The sequence below is a fragment of the Lycium barbarum genome, chromosome 12 (genome assembly GCF_019175385.1).
Source record: "Lycium barbarum isolate Lr01 chromosome 12, ASM1917538v2, whole genome shotgun sequence".
NCBI classification, from domain to species: Eukaryota; Viridiplantae; Streptophyta; class Magnoliopsida; order Solanales; family Solanaceae; genus Lycium; species Lycium barbarum.
The window spans coordinates 24,003,656-24,024,647 of NC_083348.1; positions in this window are offsets into that span (position 1 = coordinate 24,003,656).

The window sequence follows — 20,992 nt, forward strand, 5'->3', positions numbered from 1 at the left end:
ATCTGAGAATCTGATTCTGATAATAATCTGTCGTGCCTTCCCAAGTAGGATATAGGCGCGTACTATGCATACTATCTGGATACTCTAATTTGGCTCGCCGTTGGCACCCTTCAGTCTGATTGAGTCTGTATGTGAGTCTATATGTAAGTGGTTTCTCATTAATCTGTTCGTGGCTGTCTCAATGCATTCCTTCACTGCGTCCGGGGCCAGGTTCTGTTATCGTGCATGTTTCTCTGCATTGTTCACCGCATCCCTCGGTGTGCGGGCCGGGATCTGTTGTATCTGTATGATTATGATATCATGATCTGTGTATAGGGATGGCGGCCAGGATAGCATATGATCTGATCTGATCTGATTCTGTCTGTCCACCGCGTCCCGTACTAAGAGGGCCGGGTTCTGTTACCGCGCCCCCAGACAGGGTCGGGATCTCTATGTATGTATGCATGTGCCATCAGCATTTATACAAGCACATGCCTCTGTATGATTCTGTATGACTCTGTATGATTCTGTATGACTCTGTATGACTCTGCATGCATAATTCTGTCCGGCATACTTCTGTCCGTCCGTCTGGATTACGATTTTGTCTGTATGTCCGTATGGATTCTGATTCTGTATGTCTGTAGGGATTCTTATTCTGTATGTCCGTATGGATTCTGATTCTGTATGTCCGTATGGATTCTGATTCTGTATGTCCGTATGGATTCTGATTCCGTATGTCCGTATAGTTTACGATTCTATCGGTCTGTCTGAACCATGATTCTGTCCGTCTGTCGGGATTATGATTCCGTCCGTCCGTTCGATTTATGGTTCTGTCCGCTATATATATATATATATGCTTCCGGTTCAGACTATGATCATGTTTGTTATGTTTCTGCTTTGCATACTCGGTACTTTTTTCGTACTAACCCCCGGTTCTTCGGGGGCTGCGCTACATGCCCGCAGGTACAGACGCACCAGGTGATACGCCGCCAGTGTAGGGTTCTGATTCTGCTGTTTTGGAGAGCTCCCTTGATCCGGAGCGTATACTTTTGGTATATATCTTCTGTCTGCTGTATACTCTGTATGTATGGAAACTTTGGGTACGGCGGGGCCCTGTCCCTTCATAAGATTCTGTATGTCTGTTAGAGGCCTGCAGATAGATGTGTGGGTTACGGGTTTCATTTGTTTGGTAGGTACGAACGATTTTGTGGCTCCGTCTGTATGTTAGCCTCATCGGCTTGTCTGTAAATTTCTGTATGTTCAGGTATGTATATGTTCGCGCGCATGCCGTATCTGTATCGGCCTAATTCTGTAAAACATCTGTTTTAAAAAAAAAAAAAAACTGCATGGTACGAAATTCTGTTAAGTAGGTACGTATGGGTATCCAGTTAGGATACCAGTCGCGGCCCACGGGGTTGGGTCGTGACATATATGACATGATATCATCCCGGACGCGGGATGCCCGGACGCGGGACATATGTGGCTAAATGGATCGGAGCCGACGCCTCGGCAACATGATATGTTCTGTTTTATGTATACATGAACAAGAAATGTTTTTCAAAGAAAGTTAAGCATGCATGGCATCTGCCCTAAGAGGCACTCATATGTACAGGTTACTCTTTTATCTTACGATATACTGTATATTTCCTTAATTTTATTATTCTTGCTATGTATCCCTCATTTGTTACTATTCATGCCTTACATACTCGGTACATTATTCGTACTGACGTCCCTTCTTGTGGACGCTGCGTTCATGCCCGCAGGACCAGGTAGTCAGTCAGACGATTCGCAGTAGTAGGACCTCCCCTCAGCAGCAGTAAGTACGCTCCATTGATCCAGAGCTACAGACCTTTGGGTATGCTATTCTGTTACGTACATATATGGGTGCGGCAGGGCCTTGTCCTGTCATTTCTACAGTTTGTATTCCATAGAGGTCTGTAGACAGTGATATGTAGTCGTGATATTATGCAGCCTCGTCGGCGTGTATTTTGTTGTACAATATATATGTGTGGCGGCCAAATCGGCTCACGCTGTTATTCTCAGTGTTTATGTTTATATGTATGCGTTAGCCGTGTGTTCCAGGTATGGTGTTTTTTATGTTGATTGTTCGAGAGACAGTATAGCACAGTTACAGATTGTATATGGGCCCAGGACAGTCATTGAGAAGTAAATGCAAGAACAGGAGTTCTTGGCCTGTAGTGGTCGGGCACTTGTTACGGCCCATCGGTATGGGTTGTGACATAATTGTCTCGGGTTCACCCCAATACGATCAACAATATATGGAGTAATATACGACAAAGTAGAACCCAGATCAATTAATGCATAAACAGTATGAGAGAATACTGATAAGATACCTGTACCAACGTCAGGGGAGGACTCAAGATCCTATTATCCGGTCAATGCATAAATACAGAGTAGAGGGCCACTCGAACTGGATGCTCCTCCTCTGCCCCTGCCATGACCTGCTGAAGTATGGGGAGTCTGCCCTACAGGACGCACAGACGAGAAAGAACTAGCTACTGATCCTGTGGGATGAGACCCAATTCTACCACCCATCGATGGAAAGTCAGGCATCATATGCCCAGTCTGACCACAGGAATATCAAGCATATGAGCCTCGGCGACACTGACCCGAATGTAATCTACAGTACTGGATGCATCGCGGTACCGGTGGTGTCACGACCCAGCCCCGTGGGCCGCGACTGGCACCCTACCTGGGTACCCAGACCAAATCGCATATTCGATACCAAATCCAAACTTATTTCAGAATTTTACAAAATCATAGCAAACATAGGTTATATCAAAATATGTCTTAAGCGGTCGCACAAATCAGAGTGTCATATCAAATACAAACTGAGCGGCGGAATGGCCATCGCCGGTCAAAGGCGCAAATATAAGCATAAGGGCCATTTAGGGCCATCATAACAAACAGACCGCTTTAAGACCAAAAAACAAAATCGAACAAACATACATAGGACCCTCGCCCCACATATATGACTACAGGTGTTACATCCGACATTTTCGCTTATTCAAAAAAATTCAAGATAAATTGACTTGTGATGAATAAGGCCACAATTGGACCTTACTTGGTATGCATGTGTAGGTTATGAATTCAATGGGGTGGAATTACGAAAGGTGGCCAAGGGCAAAATTGGAATTTTGGAAACTTGTTCCATGAATTACCATATGTAACCAACCATTTTGGGCTAAAAAAAAAAATAAGTGAAGTGAGGCCCAATTTTAAGAGGCCCATTCGGCCAAGACCAACCCAAGGCCCATGGAATTAATTAATTTCCATGTGCTAAATATATATCATCCATATCCTTTAGAACATTCAAGAAAAAAATCAAAGAGAAAGAGTAGAGAGCAAGAGAGAGCATTTCGGGTTTGGAGAGAAAAAAAAGAAAGAAAAGAAAGAAAAATTTTTGGAGCCAATTCTTTGGTTTAAAAAGTTCATCTCTTGAGAGATTATTGCTAAGCACAAGATTCTCTACAAGTTGATATAAAGATTGTGGCAAGAAAACAATTTCATCTTCCAAGTGTAGAACTTGAAGAAAGGTAAGGATTTCATGCTTTTGTTGTGTTAAAAATGATGTATGTATGTTGTAGTATGTGTGAATGAATGAAAAATATGGAAATTTGGTGTGTTGGAATTTGGGGTGTGTGGCCGAAATGCATATATGTATATTGCATGTCTATGGTGACTTGAAACTATGTTGAAATCTAGTTGTAGTGTGGTAGGAATTGTATTAGAAATGAAAGTTGAATGAATTAAGGAAAGTTGAGAATTTTGAGGTGTGGTCGTGTGGTGTGTGTTGGTGTTGGAAGGTGAATTGAATCTTGTTAGCATGTTAATTGTGTTGTTATGGAAGATTGGTTATTAAGTTGTTGAAAGTTAGGAAGGGATTGGAAAAGTAGTGACTTGATGGAAAGTTGAATGTTTGTGAATTTTATGAATATCTTATGAATATTATGTGAACATGTTATGGATTCCTCCGATGTGTGTCGTAATGATTTTGATGGATAATGGATATGAAAATAATAAGTTTTGGTTGGAAATGTAAGCTTGAAACGAAAGATGATTCATCGTGTCGAAAGGTGGCTAATAATGCCATAGCGTATGATTTAGTGTTTATTGATGTTTGTTGTTGTTTGGATGTCTCCTCTGGGTTGTTGTGTTGCTAAATTGAGCCGAGCTAAGTCTCGGGGATGTCGTATATACAGAGGAAATGCTGCCAAAATTTCGGTAGGCAATTATGTGTAAAGTTAGAGTATTGAAAGAATGGAACTAACCAAATGGTAAACTTGACCATTTCCAGATTTTGGACGAAATTTGGATTGACGCCAAGCGAGCATAAGGCGCCATCAAGGTATGTGAAGCACTTCTCTACGTTCCTAGGCATGTTCTGGATGTGGTAGGCTCGGCCGCGAGCCTTAAGTCCGACTCCGCTCCCTGGAATTCGAGACGGAAAACCGCTCCAATTCCTTCAATTCAAATGAACCTATTTTCTTACAAATTGCCCTTAAAGTGAGAATTTGCACAAAATTTCCCCAAACGGAGTCGGAACACTTCCGATTGAGTATGGGTGACCTCATAAGGTCAACTATCAATAATTTACGTATGTAGCCTCGGGTTGGTCCGAGGTGGGCCCACAAGGCCCGATACTTCCGGTACGATTTTAAAATACATCTGTTTTGGTCCGATTTTCTCCAAAAACTTCTGAACTATTATTTTATGTATATTATGGCTATTTTTGTGTAATTTATACATTATGATCTCTGAACATCTGAGAATCCCATTCTGGTAATAATCTGTCGTGCCTTCCCAACTAGGATATAGGCGCGTGCTATGCATACTATCTGGATATTCTTATTTTGGCTCGCCGTTTGGCACCCTTCAGTTTGATTGAGTCTGTATGTTGAGTCTGTAGGTAGGTGGTTTCTCATTTATCGGTTCGTGTCTGTCTTAATGCATTCTTTCACTGCGACCCGGGCCAGGTTCTGTTATCGTGCATATTTCTCTGCATTGTTCACCGCGTCCCTCGGCGTACGGGCCGGGATCTGTATGTCTGTATGATCTGTGTATGGGGATGGCGGCCAGGATGGCATATGATCTGATTTGATTCTGTCTGTCCACCGCGTCCCGTACTAAGAGGGCCGGGTTCTGTTACCGCGCCCCCAGACAGGGCCGGGATCTGTATGAATATATGCGTGTGCCATCTGTATTTATAAAGCACACGCCTTGGTATGATTTTGTATGACTCTGTGCTACTCTGCATGCATAATTCTGTCCGTCATACTACTGTCTGTCCGTCTGTGTTACGACTATTTCTGTATGTCCGTATGGCTTCTGCTTCTGTATGTCCGTATGGATTCAGATTCTGCTCGTCTGTCCGTATTACGATTCCGTCTGTCTGTCCGAACTATAATTCTGTTCATTTGTGTGTAACACGATTCTATATGTCTGTCTGGATCATAACTCTGTCCGTTAGTTTGACTTATGATTTTGCCCGTTATATTTCTGTGACTCTAGTTCGGACTATGTTTATATCTGTTACGTTTCTGCTTTACATACTCGGTACATTTTCCGTACTGACCCCCGTTCTTCGGGGGCTGCGCTACATGCCCGCAGGTACAGACGCACCAGGTGATACGCCGCCCGCGTAGGTTTCCGACTCTGCTTTTTGAAGAGCTCCTTTGACCCGGAGCATATCTTTTGGTATATATTTTCTGTCTTCTGTGTACTCCGTATGTGTGTATATTCTGGGTACGGCGGGGCCCTGTCCCGCCATATGATTTTGTATGTCTGTAGAGGCCTGTAGATAGATGTGTGGGTTACGGGTTTCGTCTGTATGTTAGCCTTATCGGCTTACTTGTAAATGTCTGTATGTTCAGGTATATATGTATATATACGTATGGTTGCGCGCGTGCCGTATTTGTATAGGCCTATTTCCGTACTTCTGTTTTGAAACGAAAAAAAAAAAAATTGTATGATTCGAATTCGATCAGATAGGTACGTATGGGTATCCAGTTAGGGTACCAGTCGCGGCCCACGGGGTTTGGGTCGTGACAAAAGTGGTATCAGAGCGGTTAGTCCTCGGAATGTCCACAGGCCGTGTCTAGTAGAGTCTTGTTTATCGATGTGTTGTGCACCACATCTATAAACGGGAAGCTACAGGGCATTTAGGATGTTACCCTTCTTTGGATCTTTAGATCGTGCGATAGAACTGTATTAGTAGGATGAACCTCTCCTAACGATCTGCTATGTTTCAGTGATGCCTCCGAAGAAGGCAACAGCTGCCCAGAAGGGCAAGGCCAGGATTGAGGCAGGAGAGACCAGCCAGGCCCCGAGGGTTACCAGGGCCAGTGTGCACCCTGCACTTGAGGATGTGCCCCCGTCGTCTGGATCTGTTACACCCCCCTTGCCGGAGGATATCAGAGCAGCAGGAGCTGCTAATCGGGAGACGGCTCCACCGCAAGCCCCTGAGGTTCCAGTGCCCGAGCCTCCAGCTCCACAGGCAGGGGCGGAGGGTAGGGCCATGCGAGATGCGGTTCAATTATTGACCACATTGATGGCGGAGCAGGTTCGCAGGCATGGATTTGGGGGTGGTCGTGCGGATAGGTACGACAGCTCCAGGGCTCGTGAGTTTCTGACATGTAATCCTCCAGAATTCTCCGGGGCAAAACCTGAGGAGGATCCCCAGGAGTTCATTAGAAAGATGGAGAGCACACTACGACTGATTAAGGCTTCGCCGACTGAGTCTGTGGAGTTGGCTTCGTATCGATTATATGAGGTGGCAGCAAATTGGTATGAGTCTTGGCAGCTCTCCAGGGGTGACGATGCTCCCCCAGCGGTATGGGCCGAATTTACTAAGGCCTTTCTTGACCATTTTCTACCACCAGAGCTACGAAGAGCTAGGGTCGATCGGTTCTTGAACTTGAGACAGAATGGTAGGAGTGTTCGCGAGTACAGCCTAGAGTTCGATTCATTGGCTAGGTATGCACCCACCATAGTAGCTGAGATGGCCGACAGGGTGCACAGGTATGTGATGGGACTGGACTCTTATCTGATTGATGGTTGTTTGGCTGTGGCTGCTCAGCCAGGGATGCATGTAGCCCGGGTACAGGCACACGCCCAGGGCATGGAGGACCGACGTAGGGAACGTCGGCCTGATAGGGGTTACGACAGGGGCCAGCCTAAGAGAGCCAGATCGGCTGGGTATTCAGAGGGATTTCAGAGCGAGCCTTCCCAGCGGCAGAGAAATAGGTATTCGTCCCAGCCAGCCTACAGTACGCCCCCACAGTTCGCAGGACAGAGCTCCAGAGGTCCCGGTCAGTCGAGGCCACCCATACCCCCGTGTTCTTACTGTGGGAGGCCCCACCGGGGGGAGTGTTACCGCGCTACGGGCGCTTGTTATTTTTGTGGGAGCCCAGACCATCGAGTCAGAGAGTGCCCACTTAAGGGCAGTTCGGGTTCAGCCCGGCCTGCTGGGTCCGTTGCAGGCTCATCTTCTCCTTCAGCGGCCATGCGCCCTGCGGGGCGAGGAGCACCAGCACCAGCACCAGCGCCAGCGGGTCGTGGCAGAGGACGTGGTGCAGCTTCTGGTTACAGCGGTCCTTCGAACCGCGTGTTTGCTTTAACCGGCCGGCAGGACCCAGGAGCGTCTTCGAGTGCACGCCCAGGTACGCCAGCCAATCCTTTTTGAGAAATGTATGTATGGATAAGTTTGTATTTTGCTGAATTACGTGATCTTATACTTCTGGGTATTAGAAATAGTAAGATAAATGTTAATTTGGTGGATACCGAGATTCAGAAAAGCAATATGGTAATGGTATGACTTAGCCGGGGGTGGGACCCGCTACCAAAATTTTTCCGAAAATCTGCGAAGACCCCGATTTACTCTAAAATTACGTGACAAAGGTCGTGAGGGGCAATCGACGAAATTATATTAGCCCTAACGTGTCGAAATGCATGAAAGTTTCGGAGTTAAGCGTGCTCAGGCCATAGCAATTCTGGGATGGGTGACCCCCTGGGAAGTAATGCAAAGTTTTTGCTCAAGTGTAGGTATGACCAATATAAATGAAAATTTGGGGTAATCTAAAGGTGAAGGAGAATGTGTGGAGTAATCAGAGCCTTTACAAAAACCACACAGTCCGACGCGGATTAAATGGGCAAAAAGAAAAGATGCGATACCGCTCGGAAAATTGAGCGAATCTGGATAACAGTTAGCGACGACCCGAATGTTGTCAGGGGATAGGAAAAAGCCCAATTACATCATAAGTTAGTCTGGTATGACGATGGTTGAAAAAGGAAAGAGAGTATGGATAGTAGGGAAGAAGAGAGATAAGAAGGGCGAGTAAGCAGAATCTTTGAAAGAGTCGATAAGCGACACCCAAGACGATTTGTATGATTGACTCCGAATACGTTTCTGTCTGACATATCTATGTACGATTAACTCCGATTACGAATCTGTCTGACACACCTCTGTATTTCTGACTCCGGACATAAATCCGTCTGGTGTGCCTCTGTACGTCTAATTGTGATCACGCATCTGTCTGATACATCTCCGCATGTCTGATTCTAAGTGCGACTCTGTATGATACATTTCTGTAAGCCTGATTCCGATTTCGAAATCCGTCTGATACCTATTTATACATCTGACTCTGATCTCAGATCTGTCTGACATACTTCCGTATCTTTTCTTTTGATTATGAATCCACCCGCCAGAGTTTAGCATGTCTGCTTCCGATTACGAATCCGTCCGATATGCCTCAACGCGTCCGGTTCCAGTCCTGAATCTGTTGGTAAGAAGTGTCTGGTATGAAGTGGGATTATATTGATGCGGTAGGGATCTCAGGAGTGTAACAAGGAATAGTATGGACTATGACGTCTGGAAAGCGTTCGTCTGTTACAAGAATATAGCTTATGGTTCGACAATTACGTGGGGTACGAGAAAATATATTACGAAGGCATTTGAATCAGTGATGTGGAAAATTACCCCATGATGTTGGTAAAGAAGCCATGTCGGAAAGTCAGTAAAGGACGACTATAAAGGGAACCCTCCCGAAGTAGTATGACGCCCCATAAGGTCAATTTAACATTCGAGGACGAATGTTTTTAAAGGGGGGGAGGATGTTACATCCGACATTTTCGCTTATTCAAAAAAATTCAAGATAAATTGACTTGTGATGAATAAGGCCACAATTGGACCTTACTTGGTATGCATGTGTAGGTTATGAATTCAATGGGGTGGAATTACGAAAGGTGGCCAAGGGCAAAATTGGAATTTTGGAAACTTGTTCCATGAATTACCATATGTAACCAACCATTTTGGGCTAAAAAAAAAAATAAGTGAAGTGAGGCCCAATTTTAAGAGGCCCATTCGGCCAAGACCAACCCAAGGCCCATGGAATTAATTAATTTCCATGTGCTAAATATATATCATCCATATCCTTTAGAACATTCAAGAAAAAAATCAAAGAGAAAGAGTAGAGAGCAAGAGAGAGCATTTCGGGTTTGGAGAGAAAAAAAAGAAAGAAAAGAAAGAAAAATTTTTGGAGCCAATTCTTTGGTTTAAAAAGTTCATCTCTTGAGAGATTATTGCTAAGCACAAGATTCTCTACAAGTTGATATAATGATTGTGGCAAGAAAACAATTTCATCTTCCAAGTGTAGAACTTGAAGAAAGGTAAGGATTTCATGCTTTTGTTGTGTTAAAAATGATGTATGTATGTTGTAGTATGTGTGAATGAATGAAAAATATGGAAATTTGGTGTGTTGGAATTTGGGGTGTGTGGCCGAAATGCATATATGTATATTGCATGTCTATGGTGACTTGAAACTATGTTGAAATCTAGTTGTAGTGTGGTAGGAATTGTATTAGAAATGAAAGTTGAATGAATTAAGGAAAGTTGAGAATTTTGAGGTGTGGTCGTGTGGTGTGTGTTGGTGTTGGAAGGTGAATTGAATCTTGTTAGCATGTTAATTGTGTTGTTATGGAAGATTGGTTATTAAGTTGTTGAAAGTTAGGAAGGGATTGGAAAAGTAGTGACTTGATGGAAAGTTGAATGTTTGTGAATTTTATGAATATCTTATGAATATTATGTGAACATGTTATGGATTCCTCCGATGTGTGTCGTAATGATTTTGATGGATAATGGATATGAAAATAATAAGTTTTGGTTGGAAATGTAAGCTTGAAACGAAAGATGATTCATCGTGTCGAAAGGTGGCTAATAATGCCATAGCGTATGATTTAGTGTTTATTGATGTTTGTTGTTGTTTGGATGTCTCCTCTGGGTTGTTGTGTTGCTAAATTGAGCCGAGCTAAGTCTCGGGGATGTCGTATATACAGAGGAAATGCTGCCAAAATTTCGGTAGGCAATTATGTGTAAAGTTAGAGTATTGAAAGAATGGAACTAACCAAATGGTAAACTTGACCATTTCCAGATTTTGGACGAAATTTGGATTGACGCCAAGCGAGCATAAGGCGCCATCAAGGTATGTGAAGCACTTCTCTACGTTCCTAGGCATGTTCTGGATGTGGTAGGCTCGGCCGCGAGCCTTAAGTCCGACTCCGCTCCCTGGAATTCGAGACGGAAAACCGCTCCAATTCCTTCAATTCAAATGAACCTATTTTCTTACAAATTGCCCTTAAAGTGAGAATTTGCACAAAATTTCCCCAAACGGAGTCGGAACACTTCCGATTGAGTATGGGTGACCTCATAAGGTCAACTATCAATAATTTACGTATGTAGCCTCGGGTTGGTCCGAGGTGGGCCCACAAGGCCCGATACTTCCGGTACGATTTTAAAATACATCTGTTTTGGTCCGATTTTCTCCAAAAACTTCTGAACTATTATTTTATGTATATTATGGCTATTTTTGTGTAATTTATACATTATGATCTCTGAACATCTGAGAATCCCATTCTGGTAATAATCTGTCGTGCCTTCCCAACTAGGATATAGGCGCGTGCTATGCATACTATCTGGATATTCTTATTTTGGCTCGCCGTTTGGCACCCTTCAGTTTGATTGAGTCTGTATGTTGAGTCTGTAGGTAGGTGGTTTCTCATTTATCGGTTCGTGTCTGTCTTAATGCATTCTTTCACTGCGACCCGGGCCAGGTTCTGTTATCGTGCATATTTCTCTGCATTGTTCACCGCGTCCCTCGGCGTACGGGCCGGGATCTGTATGTCTGTATGATCTGTGTATGGGGATGGCGGCCAGGATGGCATATGATCTGATTTGATTCTGTCTGTCCACCGCGTCCCGTACTAAGAGGGCCGGGTTCTGTTACCGCGCCCCCAGACAGGGCCGGGATCTGTATGAATATATGCGTGTGCCATCTGTATTTATAAAGCACACGCCTTGGTATGATTTTGTATGACTCTGTGCTACTCTGCATGCATAATTCTGTCCGTCATACTACTGTCTGTCCGTCTGTGTTACGACTATTTCTGTATGTCCGTATGGCTTCTGCTTCTGTATGTCCGTATGGATTCAGATTCTGCTCGTCTGTCCGTATTATGATTCCGTCTGTCTGTCCGAACAATAATTCTGTTCATTTGTGTGTAACACGATTCTATATGTCTGTCTGGATCATAACTCTGTCCGTTAGTTTGACTTATGATTTTGCCCGTTATATTTCTGTGACTCTAGTTCGGACTATGTTTATATCTGTTACGTTTCTGCTTTACATACTCGGTACATTTTCCGTACTGACCCCCGTTCTTCGGGGGCTGCGCTACATGCCCGCAGGTACAGACGCACCAGGTGATACGCCGCCCGCGTAGGTTTCCGACTCTGCTTTTTGAAGAGCTCCTTTGACCCGGAGCATATCTTTTGGTATATATTTTCTGTCTTCTGTGTACTCCGTATGTGTGTATATTCTGGGTACGGCGGGGCCCTGTCCCGCCATATGATTTTGTATGTCTGTAGAGGCCTGTAGATAGATGTGTGGGTTACGGGTTTCGTCTGTATGTTAGCCTTATCGGCTTACTTGTAAATGTCTGTATGTTCAGGTATATATGTATATATACGTATGGTTGCGCGCGTGCCGTATTTGTATAGGCCTATTTCCGTACTTCTGTTTTGAAACGAAAAAAAAAAAAAATTGTATGATTCGAATTCGATCAGATAGGTACGTATGGGTATCCAGTTAGGGTACCAGTCGCGGCCCACGGGGTTTGGGTCGTGACAACAGGCCTCTACGAACTCAAAACAAAGACAGATGGCGAGACAGGGCCCCGCCGTACCCAAATAGTCAAATGTACAGAATGCACACACAACAGGGGGTATGTACCAAACGTTAGGCTCCAGATCAAGGGGAGCGCTTCAACACAGCAGAATGAGTAGCCTAAACCGGAGGATCTCCCAAACGAGCTTCTGTACCTGCGGGCATGAAACGCAGCCCCCCAAAGAGAGGGGGGTCAGTACGAAATATGTACTGAGTATGTAAAGCACGGAGTACAGATATATGAACCAAACTGAAAGCAAATCAAAAGACAAAGTAGAGAACAAACCGGAGTGTCAAAATCCGTATCAAATCATATACATATACATAATGCAGGCGAAAATCATGCAAAGCTCAAGAACGTGGTCGCCACTCCGACACTGGCGCCACACACAGCATAACACCAGAAGGTTTCAAATCTCCGTACATCCCCGAACACAAACATAATCATAGGTGAGCGTATCGCATCACGAGCCATATCACAGCATAACTCCAAACGGAACCCGGCCCTATGGCGAAGCCTCGGGAACCGTAACACAGCATACGGCCGAATTTGTCATAAGGCGCACGAATCAAAACCGGCCCGGGAACCGGTGAACGAAGTCATAATAAGGCACGAGCGGAGTCGTGAGCAAACAAATGCAAATCATACTTCAAAATAGTCTTCAAAACATAATAGTTTCACAAATCGTTCCATAGTACAAAATAATCGAATACTTAGTCGATATAAGGTTTCATTTCACAAAACGTTTCCAAAATAGTACGTATAGTTCAAAACATAACTTGGCGCATCGTAATGTTCAAAACATACCCCGTAGGAGGAAGTTCCAAAAATCAGAAGTAGTATATCCAACTCTATTCACAAAGATAGCCCAATGAGAGAAATAGGGCGTTTCGGGGTAACGGGCCCACCTCGAGTCAAAGTGAGGTGGCGAACATATTTTTACAAACATTTATATGCCAAAGGTCATACATAATCGTTTCTAGGTTACCCGACCACATTTCGATAGGTTTCGGACGAGTGGTGGCATTCTAGCCAAAATAGAGCCCTTAGGCTTCAATTGAATTGAATGAATAGTAACTTTTCTGTGGATCGGGTTTCGAGGAGCAGAAATGCTCCGGAAGTTTCAATATTCGCCTAGGATACTAGGACATGCCAAATGAAGGAGTAGGGAACTTTACATACCTCACAGATGTCGTATGCTCTCCCAAAAGTCCAGTCCCGTTTCGCCCGAAATCTGCAAATGGCCAAAGTTACCAATTGAGATTCTTAGGCTAAAAATGCCATTAACTTCATTTTTGCTTACCGAAATTTCGGCAGCATTTCCCCTATAAATCAAACATCCCCGAGACTTAGCTCGGCTCAAAATATATCAATAACAACAGCCCACACATCAACAAACAACACAAGCAATAATCAAACCACTCTAGGTTCAAAGTTCAACTTTATTACTTAAGTTGGCAACTTTCATTCGAACTTCCAAAACTCCAATTCTATATCTACATAATTGTATTCATTTCCTCATTCAAACTTATACAATCATATCCTAACTACAATCCAAGCCAAACACGAAATTTCCCCAAAATCCATTACTTTCCATAATTCTTCAAAACATCAAAAATTCACGACGAACATTCTAACTCACGTCGTTTCATTCCGAATTCATTAACATCATTATAAATTCATATTTAAAGTCTCTAGCACCCTAAATATACAATGATATACATAATGATACCAAAGGTATACGCTTTCCGATAATATCCGAAATCATTTTCCAACGCCAATTTAATTCATCAATCAATCATTAACACATTCATACCAATTCTATAACATTAGAGGGGCAAAATTCTTACCTTTTCTTGAATTTCCGACTTGTCGCAAACGAGGTTCTTGTGCCAAACTAATTATACCCCGTTGAAGAGGGCCTTGAGTACTTCACAACTATGGGAAGAACAAGAATTTTTGCTTAACAACAAAGCTTGGAAAATCTTTCTTTCTCCTTTTCTCTCCTTCGGCCGAGAGCTCTCTTTTGAGTCAAAGTGGAAATGTGATTTTTTCTTGATAAATTCTAAGTGTGAAGTGATATATATCCAATTGTATAAGTCATGTGCTCAACACATGACATTAAAAATGGGTTGGGCTTTGGCCTTTGGCCGGCCCCTTCAAGAATTCTTGGGCCTCATTTGTGTTATATTTTTTCTTGGCCCAATTCATAAAACGTCCCGTTTTGTAATTCCCGAAACTAATTTCCGAAATTCCAAATTTACCCTCGGCCTTCCCCGATGTCTTAACATTAAAGATTCCATAACCAACATAGTCATATTCACAAAAATCAAATCATATCCTTACAACACACAAGTCGTAATTATTTCTCGATTTTCAATCATACGAAAAACACGGGACATAACATTCTCCCCCCCTTAAGAACATTCGTCCCCGAATGTTAAATAAATCTTATGAAGACTCACAAACATAACGGGAAAACCATTTTTATAAATAGCACACATGGTCCATCCGTTCATTGGTACAATAAATACAAAAGTCTAGATTACAAGAGGCGTAGGGAATAAATGGGGGTATCGCTTCTTCATCTCATCCTCCGCCTCCCAAGTCATCTCTTCCCGGTTATTATTGCGCCATAGAACTTTGACAGAAGGCACCTCCTTAGTGCGCAATCTCCTCACCTGACGATCCAGAATAGCCACCGGCTGCTCGTCATAAGACAACTGCTCCGTCACCTGAAGATCATCTACTGGGAATATCCTGGAAAGATTACCATTACCCTTCCGCCACATAGATACATGAAACCCCGGGTGCACGGCCTCCAAATCGGATGGCAAGTGTAGCTCGTAGGCGACTGCGCCTATCCTCCGAACAATCTGGTATGGCCCGATGTACCGCGGGCTCAACTTACCCTTCTTGCCAAATCTCATAACGCCCTTCATGGGCGACACCTTCAGGAATACCCAGTCGCCAATCTAAAACTCCAACGGTCGACGTCGTCTATCAGCATAAGCTTTCAGTTGGCTCCGAGCAGCCAATAGTCGCTCCCGAATAAACTTCACCTTATCTACAGCTCCCTGGATCACATTTGGCCCAACCAACTTAGTCTCGCCGACGTCAAACCAACCAATAGGAGATCTACATCTCCTGCCATAAAGGGCCTCGTACGGGGCCATCTGAATGCTGGAGTGATAACTGCTATTGTAGGCAAACTCTATAAGCGGCACATGATCATCCTAGCTGCCCCTGAAACCAATAACGCAGGCCCGTCAGTCTGAGGATGAAAAGCTGTACTGAGGCTCACCTGAGTCCCTAATCCCTCCTGAAATGACCTCCAGAAATTATCTGTAAACTGGGCACCTCGGTCAGTAATAATACAGGGACTCCGTGAAGTCTGACTATCCCTCTGATATATAATCTGGCATAATCCTCAGCCGAATAAAGAGTCCGGACCGGAAGGAAAATGGGCTGAGTTCGTCAGCCTGTCCACAATAACCCAAATAGAGTCGTACCTGCGTAGAGTACGCGACAACCCAACAATGAAGTCCATATTAATCATCTCCCATTTCCAGGCTGGAATTTCCATCTCCTGTAGTAATCCACCGGGCTTCTGATGCTCGATCTTAACTTGTTGGCATTTTGGGCACTGACTAACAAACTCGGCAATATCTTTCTTCATGCCGTCCCACCAATACAAACAGCTGAGATCCCGATACATCTTAGTGGAACCAGGACGAACAGAATACCGTGCATGATGTGCCTCGCCCATAATCTACCGTCGTAAGCCCGCAATGCCCGGTACACAGAATCTGCCGTCGTATAATAATACTCCTTCAGGCGAGATTTCAAACTGGGTCTTTGTTTTATTAAGGGCCCACACGCTATCTTCTGTAACGGACAAACGCTTTCCAGACATCATAGCTAATGTCATTCCTTATCACACTACTGAGTTCCCTACCACATTATCGTAATCCCACTTCATACTGGACAGTTCACAGCAACGAATTCAAAATCATACCAAACACTTTACATCACGGATTCAAAACTAGGACCGGACGCCTAGCAGCATATCGAACGAACTCGTAATCGGAGGCAGACATACTAGACTATGGCAGACGGCTCATAGTCAAAATCAGAGGTACAGAAGTATGTCAGACAAATATGAGGTCGGAGTCAGACGTACCAAGGCGTATCAGACGAATTCGTAATCAGAATCAAACACACTGAAATATTCTGTCACCCCAAACGAACTCACAACCAGATCATCGTATTCAGACTCAACATACGTTGGTCGAGCTGAAAATTAACAACAGACGTCACACAAACACTTATCGAACACTTATCTTAAGCAGTCGCCCGTGCAGAGCAGTCATATCAAAATCATAAAGGTGGCGGAATATACATCGCCCAAATGCACACACATGTACAAACTCATGGGCCATCTTGGCCATAGTAGCATACGGACCGCTTAAGAAGGCGAAACAGATCCACATACGAACATACCGGAGATTCATCAGACAGATTCACAATCAGGGTCAGACGTACGGAATCAGATCGGACAGATTCGAAACCGGAATCAGCCGTACATAACTATATCACACAGAATCGTGACCAAAGTCAGACAGGAAGAAATGTATCGGACAGAGTCGAAATCAGAATCAGACATACCGAGATGTATCAGACAAACGCGTGATCAAAATCAGACGTGCAGAGGCATATCAGACAGGTTCGCATCCAGAGTCAGACATACAGAGATGTGTCAGACGGATTCGCAATCAGAACTAATCATGCAGAGGTATTTCAACCAAAATCAAATTTAGAACCAGATGTAGCAAGGTGTATCAAATGGGAACACAATCGAAGCCAGAAGCATAGAGGCGTAATAGACAGAGCCTTATCAAAATCGGGAGTGCAAAAGTATAGCAGATAGAATCCGAATTAGGATCAAGTCACTCTTATTAAGGCTCCAATGATTCATGAAAAATTTCCCTTTATTTGTAAACTTATTCGCCAAGCTGTCACACAAATTGTCTTGCGTCTCGCGTATCAACTCTTTCAAAGATCCCACTTATTCACACTGATTATCTTTCATCTTTCCTACCCTCCATACTCATTTCCTCTTTCAGACATCGTCGTCCCAAACTAAGTTATAATGCAATTGGGGATTTTCTATCCCTTGACAACATTCGGATCGTCGCCCCCGCTTCGCTTCACGTATTCGGTGTAGTAAAACCTTTCGTCTACCACAACCTTGGTTGCCGGGACTCGGCTCTTATCCCACATGGGCACCAAACGAAAATCATACACCCACACATATACACATACACATACACATACACACATATGGATATATTTACTCATACTTTACTGACGAACGTCTCTGACTGTTATTCAAATTCGCTCAATTTCCCAAGCGGTGTTGTACCTTTTCCTTTTTTTTTTTGCCCATTTAGTCCGCCTCGTTCTGCGCGACTCCTGCAAGGGCACTAATTACTCCACACATTCTCTTTTCCTTTAAATTACCACAAATTTTCATTTATCTCTAGCATATTTACACTTGTGCAAAAATCTTGCATCACTTCCCAGGGGGGTCACCCATCCCAGAATTGCTCTGGCTTGAGCACGCTTAACCCTGAAACTTTCACGCATTTTGACGCGTTAGGGCTAATATAATTTCGTCGATCGCCACTCACGACCTTTGTCACGTAATTTAAGACAATTCGGGGTCTTAACAACTTTTCAAAACGTCCCCGTAGCGGGTCCCACCCCGACCTACGAGAATTCTATTACTTTTTCTGACTTGGTGACTACCGTGGCGTTACTTGTAAATTCTCAACATATACCTCCATGCATACATATGTACTTCCAGACAGTCCACAAGTCTAAATTCGTATTCTACAAATTTCGTCTCCAAATAGTCGAGAGAAACTGACAGAATGTTACTGTAAGATATCTTCCAACCATCAGCACAAAAAGACTAGAGTCCGACGAACTTCGCGAAATCATCAAATGCCTAATTCACATAATTACCCCCACGGTTATACATATCTATATACTTAAGCCGAGAGCGAACCGCTAAATCCTCAACTGCTTATCATACGGTTTGTATTCTTTCAGTTTGAGGAACCTTGCTCGTCGGACATTTTTACCCTTCACATGGGTTGTGCTAAAACAAAATGGGGTTAGAACACATTTCTGGTCCCTCCAAATAAATTACGAATCTACTACTCGTACATATTTACTTGAGATAAAATTTTCCCCGCTAAAGGTAATGCTCCTTACAAATAACACGGAGGGTACCTTTAAAGCCACCATAATAGGTTTATCATAATGGTATCGACCTTCAAGACAGGTTAAAAATTTATATCCCATTTCCCTTTTCATATTTCTAGAAATATTTGGGCAGAGGTTCCTCTATATTTTTTTTTACTATCCCAAAACCTGTACACAGGAAATACCAACCGGGCCTCACAGGGCCACCACATATACGTACATACATATCACATCATATCACCTCATAGCCACACGGGCTAACAATTTCAAACAAAAATATAAATATGCCGAGGCTTACCTCACATGCCCAACTCGACTGCTCCAGCTACACTTTTCATATTTATTTCTCTTTTCGCTGCTTGACTTTATGTCTTAATCGTACTTCAGAATACCTTACCCAGCATACGTCTTTCGTAACATTTCTTACCAGATCATTATATAGCTTCCAATATCAGCAGTCATTGTCTTACGTCGACACCACTCTCCAGCTGCAATCAAGGGTTAGAGAAAAAAGGGGAATTCACTTCCTATAGCTGGCTCTATCGCACGATCTAAGATTCCAAAGATGGTAACATCCTAAATGCCCTGTAGCTTTCTGTTTATAGATGTGGTGCACAACACATCGATAAACAAGACTCTACGAGACACGGCCTGTAGACATTCCGAGGACAAACTGCTCTGATACCACTTTTGTCACGACCCAGCCCCGTGGGCCGCGACTGGCACCCTACCTGGGTACCCAGACCAAATCGCATATTCGATGCCAAATCCAAACTTATTTCAGAATTTTACAAAATCATAGCAAACATAGGTTATATCAAAATATGTCTTAAGCGGTCGCACAAATCAGAGTGTCATATCAAATACAAACTGAGCGGCGGAATGGCCATCGCCGGTCAAAGGCACAAATATAAGCATAAGGGCCATTTAGGGCCATCATAACAAACAGACCGCTTTAAGACCAAAAAACAAAATCGAACAAACATACATACGACCCTCGCCCCACATATATGACTACAGGCCTCTACGAACTCAAAACAAAGACAGATGGCGAGACAGGGCCCCGCCGTACCCAAATAGTCAAATGTACAGAATGCACACACAACAGGGGGTATGTACCAAACGTTAGGCTCCAGATCAAGGGGAGCGCTTCAACACAGCAGAATGAGTAGCCTAAACCGGAGGATCTCCCAAACGAGCTTCTGTACCTGCGGGCATGAAACGCAGCCCCCCAAAGAGAGGGGGGTCAGTACGAAATATGTACTGAGTATGTAAAGCACGGAGTACAGATATATGAACCAAACTGAAAGCAAATCAAAAGACAAAGTAGAGAACAAACCGGAGTGTCAAAATCCGTATCAAATCATATACATATACATAATGCAGGCGAAAATCATGCAAAGCTCAAGAACGTGGTCGCCACTCCGACACTGGCGCCACACACAGCATAACACCAGAAGGTTTCAAATCTCCGTACATCCCCGAACACAAACATAATCATAGGTGAGCGTATCGCATCACGAGCCATATCACAGCATAACTCCAAACGGAACCCGGCCCTATGGCGAAGCCTCGGGAACCGTAACACAGCATACGGCCGAATTTGTCATAAGGCGCACGAATCAAAACCGGCCCGGGAACCGGTGAACGAAGTCATAATAAGGCACGAGCGGAGTCGTGAGCAAACAAATGCAAATCATACTTCAAAATAGTCTTCAAAACATAATAGTTTCACAAATCGTTCCATAGTACAAAATAATCGAATACTTAGTCGATATAAGGTTTCATTTCACAAAACGTTTCCAAAATAGTACGTATAGTTCAAAACATAACTTGGCGCATCGTAATGTTCAAAACATACCCCGTAGGAGGAAGTTCCAAAAATCAGAAGTAGTATATCCAACTCTATTCACAAAGATAGCCCAATGAGAGAAATAGGGCGTTTCGGGGTAACGGGCCCACCTCGAGTCAAAGTGAGGTGGCGAACATATTTTTACAAACATTTATATGCCAAAGGTCATACATAATCGTTTCTAGGTTACCCGACCACATTTCGATAGGTTTCGGACGAGTGGTGGCATTCTAGCCAAAATAGAGCCCTTAGGCTTCAATTGAATTGAATGAATAGTAACTTTTCTGTGGATCGGGTTTCGAGGAGCAGAAATGCTCCGGAAGTTTCAATATTCGCCTAGGATACTAGGACATGCCAAATGAAGGAGTAGGGAACTTTACATACCTCACAGATGTCGTATGCTCTCCCAAAAGTCCAGTCCCGTTTCGCCCGAAATCTGCAAATGGCCAAAGTTACCAATTGAGATTCTTAGGCTAAAAATGCCATTAACTTCATTTTTGCTTACCGAAATTTCGGCAGCATTTCCCCTATAAATCAAACATCCCCGAGACTTAGCTCGGCTCAAAATATATCAATAACAACAGCCCACACATCAACAAACAACACAAGCAATAATCAAACCACTCTAGGTTCAAAGTTCAACTTTAT